This window comes from Danio rerio, chromosome 19 (assembly GCF_049306965.1).
Source record: "Danio rerio strain Tuebingen ecotype United States chromosome 19, GRCz12tu, whole genome shotgun sequence".
Classification (NCBI taxonomy): domain Eukaryota; kingdom Metazoa; phylum Chordata; class Actinopteri; order Cypriniformes; family Danionidae; genus Danio; species Danio rerio.
The window spans coordinates 17914238-17925644 of NC_133194.1; positions in this window are offsets into that span (position 1 = coordinate 17914238).

Below are 11407 nucleotides of genomic sequence, written 5' to 3' on the forward strand. Positions count from 1 at the left end.
ATACTTTGGCAGTCTTTTTAACTAAATAATTGTTTACATCATATAATGTATATTATTCATTATGTAATTAAATGTAAAAGGGCACCTAGTTTACCCTTTTTTTCAGATTTAATATAAGAATGTGTATGTAAAGTTTCAGCTCAAAACACCCATCAGATTTTTCATTATACCTTTTACAAGATCCTGTTTTATACATCTTTCCACCAGGAGGTCATTTTGTCGTACTGCGCCTTTTAGGAGAGACCTCCCCGCCTACTGTTTCTATATGCCTTCCTATGTGCCTTAATCTCCTCCCTCGGCTGCGTCAGACAACAGTCAGACTTAAAGAAAGAATGTCTCACTTAGCGTTGGTGAGAAATAATACAGTAAGAACTTTACCAATGAGTATTTGTTGTGCAGTTGCGTTGATGAGTCACACGCAATATCCTTACAAAGTTCATGCGCGCACACACACACACACACACACACACACACAGACACACAGACAGACAGACAGAGCGCGCTTAGCTTTGCACTGTTTTTGCACGCAAATGTGACAGGATACAGGTTAATCTCCACTGCTGTGTGGATATCTGTTGTGTTATTGTACAAAATAAACCTGATTTAACGTCCACAAACAGAGATTGAAGCGTCTTGTTTTGTTGTATTGTTTCTGACATGCGGCTGTGCTGATGAATTAAAGCTAAAGTAAACCGCTGTACTTCATTGCACACGTGCACTGTTTGTAAAATATTTTAAACATGTGAAACTTACTCTTGATCACATTTGATGATGATTGATGATCCTAGCAAACTGAACAGACCTTTTATTCCTGGTTGCTTTGTGCACGTCTGGTCTTGTTGACATGATTATACACGTGACTACCGCGACAAGCAAAGCTGTCAATTAATTTGGTGGGCGGGGGGACCGCACTCCTACGTCAAGTTGGTCTAAAAACCGCTCCAATAGGTCCACCGTTTTATGTTGTTAAATTAAAAAAAGGACTGGGTGTGTTTATATCACCCCAATATGATGGTCTACACACTATATCTACACATATGTCTGTCCAAACAGCTTGAAAAGTAGATTTTTCACCATAGGAGCCCTATGGCACACGGTGGCTCAGCTATTGGCACTGTTGCCTCACAGCAAGAAGGTCGCTGGTTTGAGTCCCGGCTGAATCAGTCGGCATTTCTGTGTAGAGTTTGCATGTGCTCCCGGTGTTTGCATGTGTTTCCTCTGGGTGCTTCGGTTTACCCCACAGTCCAAAGAAATGCGGTAAAGGTGAATTGAATAAACTAAATTAGCAGTAGTGTATGTGTGTGAATGAGTGTGTATAGATGTTTCTCAGTACTGGGTTGCAGCTGGAATGGCATCCGCTGTGTAAAACATATGCTGGATAAATTGGTGGTTCATTCCACAGTGGCGACCCCTGATGAACAAAGGGACTAAGCCGAAGGAAAATGAATGAATGAATGAATGTTAACAATAAAATTATGTAAATTCCACTTTTTGGAAGATATAATTAAAGAAGGGTTTCATGGTGGTGAGACAATCGCCTCACAACAAGAAGGTCGCTGGTTCAAGCCCCGACTGGGTCAGTTGGCATTTCTGTGTGGAGTTTGCATGTTCTTCCCGTGTTCGCGTGGGTTTCCTCCGAGGGCTTAGGTATCCCCCACAACTCCAAAGACATGTGATACAGGTAATTTGACTAAGCTAATTAGTTGTAGTGTGTATGTGTGAATGCAAGAGTGGATAAGTGTTTCCCAGTGTTGGGTTGTGGTTGTAAGGGCATCTGCTGCATAAAACATATGCTGGATAAGTTGGTGGTTCTTTCCACTATGGCAACCCCTGATTAATAAAGGGACTGAGCCAAAAAGAAAATGAATGAACAATTAAGGCATCATTTAATACAAATAAAATAAAGGCAAAGAAAAAAATATGCAATGATGCAGCAGCTGATAGACGTAATTCGATGTATGAATACTGCTGCTAAGTTTATGGATTGATATGGATTGTTTTGTACAGAGTAGGGGTGTGTAAATAACCTGTTGATTTTGTATAAGTCCATCTATTAGCCCAATGAGGAAACTAACAGCGTGTTCGAATTTAGACTGCATTTATAATTGTATTTATTAGAATTGTATTTCTAACGGATCACATTCATGATTTATGACTAATTTTAGAGATTTCATTTATATCTGATCCCATATACTTTATTTATACGTTCATTATTGCCTCTTAGAGTTCCACTCCCCAGGATTGTGTTTCTTCTCACAGACATTATCTCGACACTCGGTCAGAGGATGTAGGGTTAACTGATACTCTGGTTGCCTCCTGCTCATTAATAGTAAAAAAAAAAAAATTGTTAATTTTGTCATTTCCATGCAACTTGTATAAAGCTAATGTCAGTGATTAAATTATTCAGAGATTATCATGCTGCCGTGCCACACTGCTCCGTACAGTCAAATATATAATCATGTCACAAATGTAATGGTAGCACAGACTCCAATTAATCTACTAAATACATTGAATTTCAGGAGAATTCAGAATAAATATAAACTTAACACTTTATTTTCCAGATGGAAGTGCATCATGTCAATTACAGATTCAAACAATAAAAAGCCAACTCAGAAATGTATAATAACAATCAATCAAAGATAAATCCCAGAGTTGTAAATGTATAAAGTAAGTTGCAGCATATAAGAGTGTACTCACACTATGTACAGTTGCCTTAAACTGCTCTATGTCTCTGATGCAAAGTGGCTCATTCACTGCAACAAGGCATCCTGACTACAAGATCCCATTGATGTCTTTGCACCTTTCCGTTAAATTTTCAACTAAAAAAAAAACAGCCATAAAATCAAGACAACAAAAGCTTTAAAAAGACATTTGCCTGGTAGTGAGTTTGAGGTGTCAGCCATTTGCTCTGGTGGACCACCTGGAAAAGATTTTATCAAAACCGAAAACCAGATCAACATATACAAGTGAAAATGTGAAATATTACAATAAAATTAAGACCACTTTAACAATCACACATAGACATCTGCTCTGGCGGAGTAGGTAAAGTAAAGGTAAGGAAGGGGGCTCAGGGTGATTTAAATAAAACAGTTGAACAGCTAGTGTCCTGATCTTTTTATTAGATGAGAAAGTTTATTGTTTTATTGCCTGAAAATTGTCATGGTATCACCTTGTAGAATTTTCAGAACAGTTCTCAGGGTTTATATTATAGAGGCTTACATTTTTCAAAAACGTTTCTGTTTATTTATCTTTTGCTAATATAGATAACTTTTCCCCCCAATGGTGATTATCTGTCCATCATGATAACATTATGATATAATATATATATAAATATTGGGTCTTGTTAATTAGTTAATTAATTTATTTATTAATCAATAATAATAAATATTTCAAAGGAATGTATGTTTATTTTTCATATTTAACAAACGCTTTTTTCACCGTTACGAAGACATAAAAAATATACAGACAAACCTTTGTAAAAGAAAGAATTATTGAGCTCTTATAGTTTATTATCCTAATGTAAAGTGCATGACAGTTCATTGATTCTGCAGACCCAGAGTACAAAGACATGGTATAGGTGAATTGGTTGAAATAAACTGGCCTTGGTGTGTGTGGTGTGTGTGTGTATTCCTGCATAAATATGCCGGAGTGGTCGGTGGTTCATTTCACGGTGGCGATGCCTGATAAATCAGGGACTAAGCCAAAGGAAAAGGAATAAATGTATAAATGTTAACATGACAACGTTTTGTATTAACAGCATTTTGTTGTACAAAGCACCTCATTGCAGTGTCTTCGTCACACATCATATGACACACATGAAATATAGCATTATAAAGATTACATATTTGTATAAGTTGCATAAGAAGTAATGCAAGTATATTTTCAGTAACAGATTCTGCATGTATTAGAGTAAAAAATTTGACCCGAAAATTAGAGATCTTCTGTGCTTAATAACCACAAACATATGGTTAATAGTATCTTGTATCGTTTCCAGTTGAATTACTCCTAAAAACATGTCAAAGGAATTGACAATTTCAATTGAAAAATTGAGCAATTGGCCGTACATTTGAAGTTATTTTAGATGCTATTGCATTAAATGACATAAAATAGGCTACTGCATATTTTCTGCAAAAAAAATAGGTATAACAGATTAGGTTCTACAGATTATTTCTGTATTTTTAATTTTTATATATATATATTGATCACTCCAGCTATTAAAGACAGATCTGTATGAAGGCCATATCTCTAGCACCAAGTATATCTGCAGGCTCTGTTGATTCTCCTTGATTTGTTTAACTCTAAAGTTAAGAATGTCATAATTGACATTGCTCCATTTAAAATCAAGAAGAGGACTGGCAGGCAAAAGGGATCTTGGACAATGTCACTAAAAGTACAAATGATGAAAAGACAGTGCAGAAAAGCTGAGCGTATGTGGAGAAAGACGAAACTAGTAGTCCGTTATAATATTTATAAAGAGTTCTGTATGCTATTAATATGGAATTAAACTAATTTCTTTCCAAGCCTTATAAACAGCAACTTAAATAATTCTCGCACACTCTTTGCAATGATAAAGAGACTAACAAACCCATCCCCCATTGAATTGCCACTGTGTATGAAATCTGCCATACAAATAAACTTGCCTTGCCTTGCCTATCACATGAGTAGCAGTACGATATGGCTGTATATCAGCACTGGTGGGAGTTGTGCTTTGGCATGAGGCCGTAGGCCGAGCGCCTTAGCATCCCACCAGTGCTGATATACAGCCATATCGCACTGCTACATGTGATATTGCTTTTATACAACAGTTCAACGACACAATCGTGTATATAAATAAGGAAATCTAACACACCTTTCTAACACGCCTTTCTAAAATCTAACACGTAAATCTAAAAACCCCTTTTATTAGAAACTACTTTCTTCCGCCATTCATTCACTTCTGCAGCTGACGTCAAAACAGCAGAAGTGGTACTAATTCACCAACGTCACTTTAGAGCTAGTGTTTGAATGACTCTATGTCTAAAGTGATGACAAAACTGCTGATTTTGCTCACACTTTTAGATTATAAAGCTGAACGTGACATGAAATGCCATCCATCTACAGAGATATCTTCTTATAGTGTTAAAGTCCACAGGGATTTCACAATACTTAACCACAAAAATTAAAAAAAAATTCACTACCAGCATGCTGTTGTGTTTGCGATAAGGAAAAACGCTAAACACATGCGGACTTTGCTTATTTTAATCTGCCAACACAACACACATTCCTGATATGCGAGCAGATCAGTATAAATACAATACAATACAATAAATACAGCACTACAACATACAAATGAGGGAGACTGACTTATAATATCACTTACAAATATATCTGCCAACATGTCTCTGAAAACCCAGGAAAACAGGGGAGACCGTTGAGAACGATGCAGCATGTTTATGCAGCATGGAAAAAGTAAAAATGGGATGGTTGCAGGAGACTGGTCTGAAATACGGGATACTCCCATGAAAAACGGAAGTGTTGGCAAATGTGCTTACCAGTTAAATATTGATATGATCTGCTGTAGTTAGAAATCCGACTGTTATATCTTCTAAGCGTAATGGCTTATTATCCGGTGGATAGAAAACGTCAACGATCGCCGACAAGCCCTCTAAAAAATTGTCTATATATATATATATATATATATATATATATATATATATATTGTTAGTATGAATATAGATTCAAAAACCATTAAAGACATTGTAGCTTTAGTGTTAAAGATTATGCAACATCTCAGTTTGAATTTCAGCCTTTGCTGCTTTCCTTAATTATTTGAATGTATGTGGAACACTGTAACCGGCTGTCACATAACATGTTTTACAGTCACATTAGCACATCTCTCAGAAAGTGCAGCTGCAGTTTTGTGGCAGCTAAATCTACGTGCCAGTCCGTCAAGAGACTGTGCAAAATGAAAGTGAGTGCTTGCAGTGACCAGTATGAATCAGACTATGGAGAAACGCTCCTCACCACCCCCACTTCACACCCACTCAGCTGTCCTCTACTCTTTATTTTCTAGTGAGAATTTTTACCATTTCCTTCCTGCACACATTGTTTTGATGAGCCAACCAACAGCCCAAGGGTGCTACTGACACGCTGTTCACCAGCTTGTGTCTTCCAGTCCCTCCAATTCATCTCAAAAAGCGAGAGCTGGAATAAAAGAAAAAAGGGTTCACAAAAAGTCACATTGTTTAAGCAAACATGAGAAAGGCCTTTAATGTGAAGCTGCTGTGCAGGTAGCCTTATGGATCATCGCTCTGTAGCGTTTCAGAATGAGCGGGGGTGTGTAATCTTTCTGTCTCTTAGTGTTTTTATTGTTTGTGTTTGTGAGGTGAAAGGATAGGTAAGAACAAGTACATGCTCCATGACCTCAGCATGAACTCATAACTGTGATATTTATCTGAATGTGGCGACCTGCTACAGAAAACAGCAGATATTGTACACAGAAAGCTTTGATCCTAAATGACATAGATATGCCCACCATGTAGCTATATGTGAAATAACCATTACATGCAGGAAAATATCTCTAAATCACAGGTCACATTATATTAAAGATAAAATTAAATAAAATTATAATTTAGGAAATGGAAAAACAATCTCCATTATGATGTTAAGTATTCTGATATAATTTATATGGCATTTACCACACATTTCTTTTTATTATTATTTCTCTTTACCTACTCTGCAAATGTAGAACTACAGTACATCACTAAATCTTGACAATATGTCATATTGAAAATATTTGAGAGGTTGTGGTTTCTAGAAAAAAAAATAATTTGCTAAAATATGTTTTTGTTCAAATCTGAACAAAATAAATTCTGACAATCCACAAGAAATCATCAATTTTCACAACACAGTGTTTTATTGGCCACATTGTTCCCATGTGTGATGATTACGTTGGTGAGTGACCTCCAAGTATGAATGTAGGGGTGGAGCCCACAGGGCCAATCCAGTGGTTGGGAGGTTGGTGGATGAATGCCTGTATCAGTATCTGCAAAAAAATAAAAAAATAAAAAAAATAATTAACTGCTGGCATATTAGGGTTTCTGTACATATCATAATGTCAAATGTAAGACTATTTAAGTATTAAATTCATGACGTATATCACAATATCAAAAACATGCATACACATAAAGGAAAATTGCAAAATCACAAAATTTGTGGTAAATGTATTCAAATTGAACAGTACTAAATAAAAATAATAATACATTTTATTTAAGGCGCCTTTCTGGCAACTCAAAGACACCGTACAATAAAACAAGAGCAATAAAACAACAAGATAAATAATAAAACTATAAAAACCAACAGTGCAGGTAAAATTAATTTATTAAGTATTAAAAGCCATCTGAAATATATGGGTTTTTAGTCTTGATCTGAATAATTTGAGAGAGTCAATGTTTCTGCTGTTTTGTGTTCTGCTGTTATTGGTTGGAAATGACTGATGACTACACCTTTGACATTAGGTATTCCTTGTGATGTCTGGCTATTTTTGGAAGTGGTAGTAATGAGTGATGTTGCCTTAGGTGTTCCTAGTAGAACTAGCGCTAAAGCTAAATTTCTGGTTCCTGCATTTTGTTTTGTTTTGTTGATAGATCTTGATAATAGATCAGCGGTGCTCCTAATTTGATGTTCTACTTAAGAAATTGCAAAATGTGATACAGCAGGCTGCTTTAACACTTTGTTTGAGATGTACTGTTTTGCTACTTGGGCAGCACGGTGGAGCAGTGGATAGCACTCTGGCCTCACAGGAAGAAGGTCGCTGGTTTAAGCCATGGCTGGGTCAGTTGGCATTTCTGTGTCGAGAATTGTTCATAGTGTTTGTGTGTGAATGGGTGTTGATGGTTTTTTTCAGTGATGGGTTGCGGCAAGAAGAGCATCCAGCGCATAAAACATGTGCTGGATAAATTGGCGGTTCATTCGCTGTGGCGACCCCAAATCAATATAGGGACTAAACCAAAGGAAATGAATGAATGAATGAATTAAGCTTTTTGACATTATCATTCTATTCTGGCCCAGTTCTCTTTTACATGTTTTAATGTATATTTTGCTAGTTTAATATGTATATTATGAAATTTGCCATTTATGTTTGTATTGAGGCAACAGACACATATAAACCACAAACATTAGAGTTTATGATCAATCATCATTGTGTCATATCAATCAGCTCTTACTCTTAATTTTTCTCATTGAAAAGACACAAATAAACTATAAAACTCATATGTTTATGCAGAGGTTGATATTAGCTCCTGCTAGTGTTTAAAATACATTGAAGCTTCAAAATATGACTCTGAATGCAATCTCTGTCTGTCCATTTTTGTCTGTCCACCAGATGGTATTCTACTCTATTTACCTATACAATCCATTAACTACCCAGACTACACATACCAGAATATTTTGCACAGCACACTTTGTTACTGTTTGGTGCATTTTTGAGTGTTTTTTTATATTGCTCATTCATGTTTTATTTTATTCATTTTTTTATTTAATGATTGTTTTCTGCCTGCCGGGACCTGCCACATGTATCTTGGATTATCTCTTGAATTACCCGACATTTGTTTTTCCACCTGTTTAACCCCTGCCTGTTTCATTGGAACCTGACCTCCATGTACAGGTGTAGTAAATTAGAAATATCAGTAAATTAAAATTTCATTAAAAAGTTATTGATATATTTAAGTGTTTCCTAATCTTTATGAAGTAACACTTTATTTTGATGGTCCATTTGACTATTAGTAGAGTGTCTTCTTAATATCTGTTGATACAGACAATCAACAGACATTTAACTGGCTTTAAGAAACTTTGCAAGTACATGTCAATTTACACCAACCCTTAACCCCCACCTAACAGTCTACTTATAATCTAATGATAATTAGTTGGCATGTAGATGCAATGTAACTAATTTTCAACAAATCAACCATCAAAAAAAATGTGATCCTTAATAATTATGGTTTAAATATAATGAAACCATAACATTCAGTATCTCAGAAAATTTGAATATTACTTATGGCCAATAAAAAAGGACTTTTAAAGTGGTGGTCAACTACGATATCATATTGTAAACGTTAGTTGATGTGTAATGTATCTGTGTGAAAATAAACAACATCTCTGAATGTAAAAAGCTCAAAGTTCAATGCAAAGGGAGACCTTGGTTTTTACAGAGTTAGCTTAGCAAAGCCTACAATGAATGAATTTTGGGGACTACAAAAAATACTTCCGGCCCTTGTGAGATCACAAAGGTTGGTTTATTGCGCACACACACTGCGAAGCTAAGGGCCGTGGCAAGAGACGCTGTAATGTAATAGTAGAGATGGAGCTAAAAATGCGTCCAAATGCTGCTATTTCCACAGAGCTTCGTCTGTTTCTGTACTTGGGCTTCCAAAGGACACAAAGACAGAAGTGCTTAAAGTTCAATAATGATTATGGTTTAGAGCAGGGGTGCTCAATCCTGTTCCTGGAGATCTACCTTCCTGTACAGTTTAGCTCCTACCCTGATCAAACCCACCTGAACCAATTAATTAGGACCTGAAATCCACTTGATAATTACAGACAGGTGTGTTTGATAAGGGTTGCAACTGAAATCTGCAGGAAGGTAGATCTCCAGGAACAGGATTGGCCACCCCTGGTTTAGAGAATTAAAGTATACATAGCAAGCATAATTTGACAAAACAGCTCCAGAATCTCTCCCAGTTCTGTGCAGAATTTGGTTAAAATCTCATCAAAGCAGAAGCTGTGAACTACAACCAGTAAGTGTTTTTAGTTGTTAAAATTGATCATGACATGTATGCTGTAGCAACGAAGTAAACAAATTTATATTTATCCATCAAACTGCTGTAAACAAACACTCACACATACACTTCAACAGTACTTTTGTGTCTCTATGTGTGTGCACGACTTTGCATTGTTTCTCTTTAGGCAGCTTTTCCATGCATTTTACATCTCAGATAATGAAGTCGCAAAAGATATGTGGGTGATTCATTTTACTTATACCTGCATATTCCGGATATATGTGAAAGACGTCATGTAATGCGTTGAGTTAAAAAAAATACAGGATAGCTCACCTAACTCATGGTAACAGCAGAAAAATAAATCAAGGCTCACACAGGTTGCATGCCACATCTTGTGCTTTATTCTTCTGTCACGATATAGTACAGAAAATAACTTAATCCGAGCATCAGAGAAAAAGAAAGTCCCGCGCACATGTGCTTGTTACAGAAAGTTCACACATTCACGCCCACACAAAGAGACAAACAATAGCAATAGGCTCGTTTGACTTGGCCTAAATCTGCGCAGAATCGATCACCGGTGATCACCGCAAGATGCATGCCGGTTAGAAATGTGTCCGCCTTGCCTTCGCCTCGCTCTGATGTCACGCTGACGTGCGCCAAAAAACTCTCGCGATCGCGAGGCGGGTACCTCGGATGGAGCAGTCGGTCGCAGTTGCTCTCTAAAGACTGCGTTACCAAAAGCAGGATGGGAAACGACTGGCTGACGACACAGCTTAATGCTGATTGGATGAGACTGACACATTACACTTTATTATCTTGTTTTACTAAGGTTTATACCTGGATTTGTTGAATACCTTTTTTTTTTTTTGTATTTTCGTTGATAATTAAAAAAAGTCATAAAGAGCATTACATATGGTTATTTATTTAGATTTACACACAAACAAAAACAAAACACATCTTTGTAAAACATAACGTGACCTATCCAATATAACTAAATGTTACTAATAAATCATTAGGATGTGTGTGTGCTGTATTTTATTTCTCTCTCAGTTTTAAGTCCTGTTTGTTGTCATTTTCACTTTTTGTATGTTTGTGTGAATTTTGTATTGTAATTTTTATGCAGCGTTATTCAATGAAAGTCAATCCAATATATACATATATTCAGACATACAAAGGTAATCAGACTGTTTTTTCATTATGCCTCATCTTTGTGTGGTTTCATATGAGAAGTGAAAAGGGTGTAGTAAACAAGACACACACACATATGTATATATGTATATATGTATGTATGTGAAGTCAAAAGTAATGTTTAATAGACCAAGAATATTTTCACAGTTTTTCCTACAGTCTAATAGTTTTTATTCTGGAGAAAGTCTTGGGCTGTTTATTTTAGTCTGGCTGGAGTAAAAGCAGTTTATATAGACCTAATAAGCTTGTCAATATAATTAACCCCCTAAGAATTTATTTGTCAAACAAACATTTGTCATGACCCGTCACTCAAAAGCATCTTGCTATGGCTACTTCTATTATAATGTAGCCAAATTAGGTTTCTTGAAAGTTTTCTTGCTGTATAAGCTGTTTATTTTGTTATTCTTTTAACGTTTGTTGAATATACAGAATTACATTTTAAATACACCCTTTTACTTAATGAG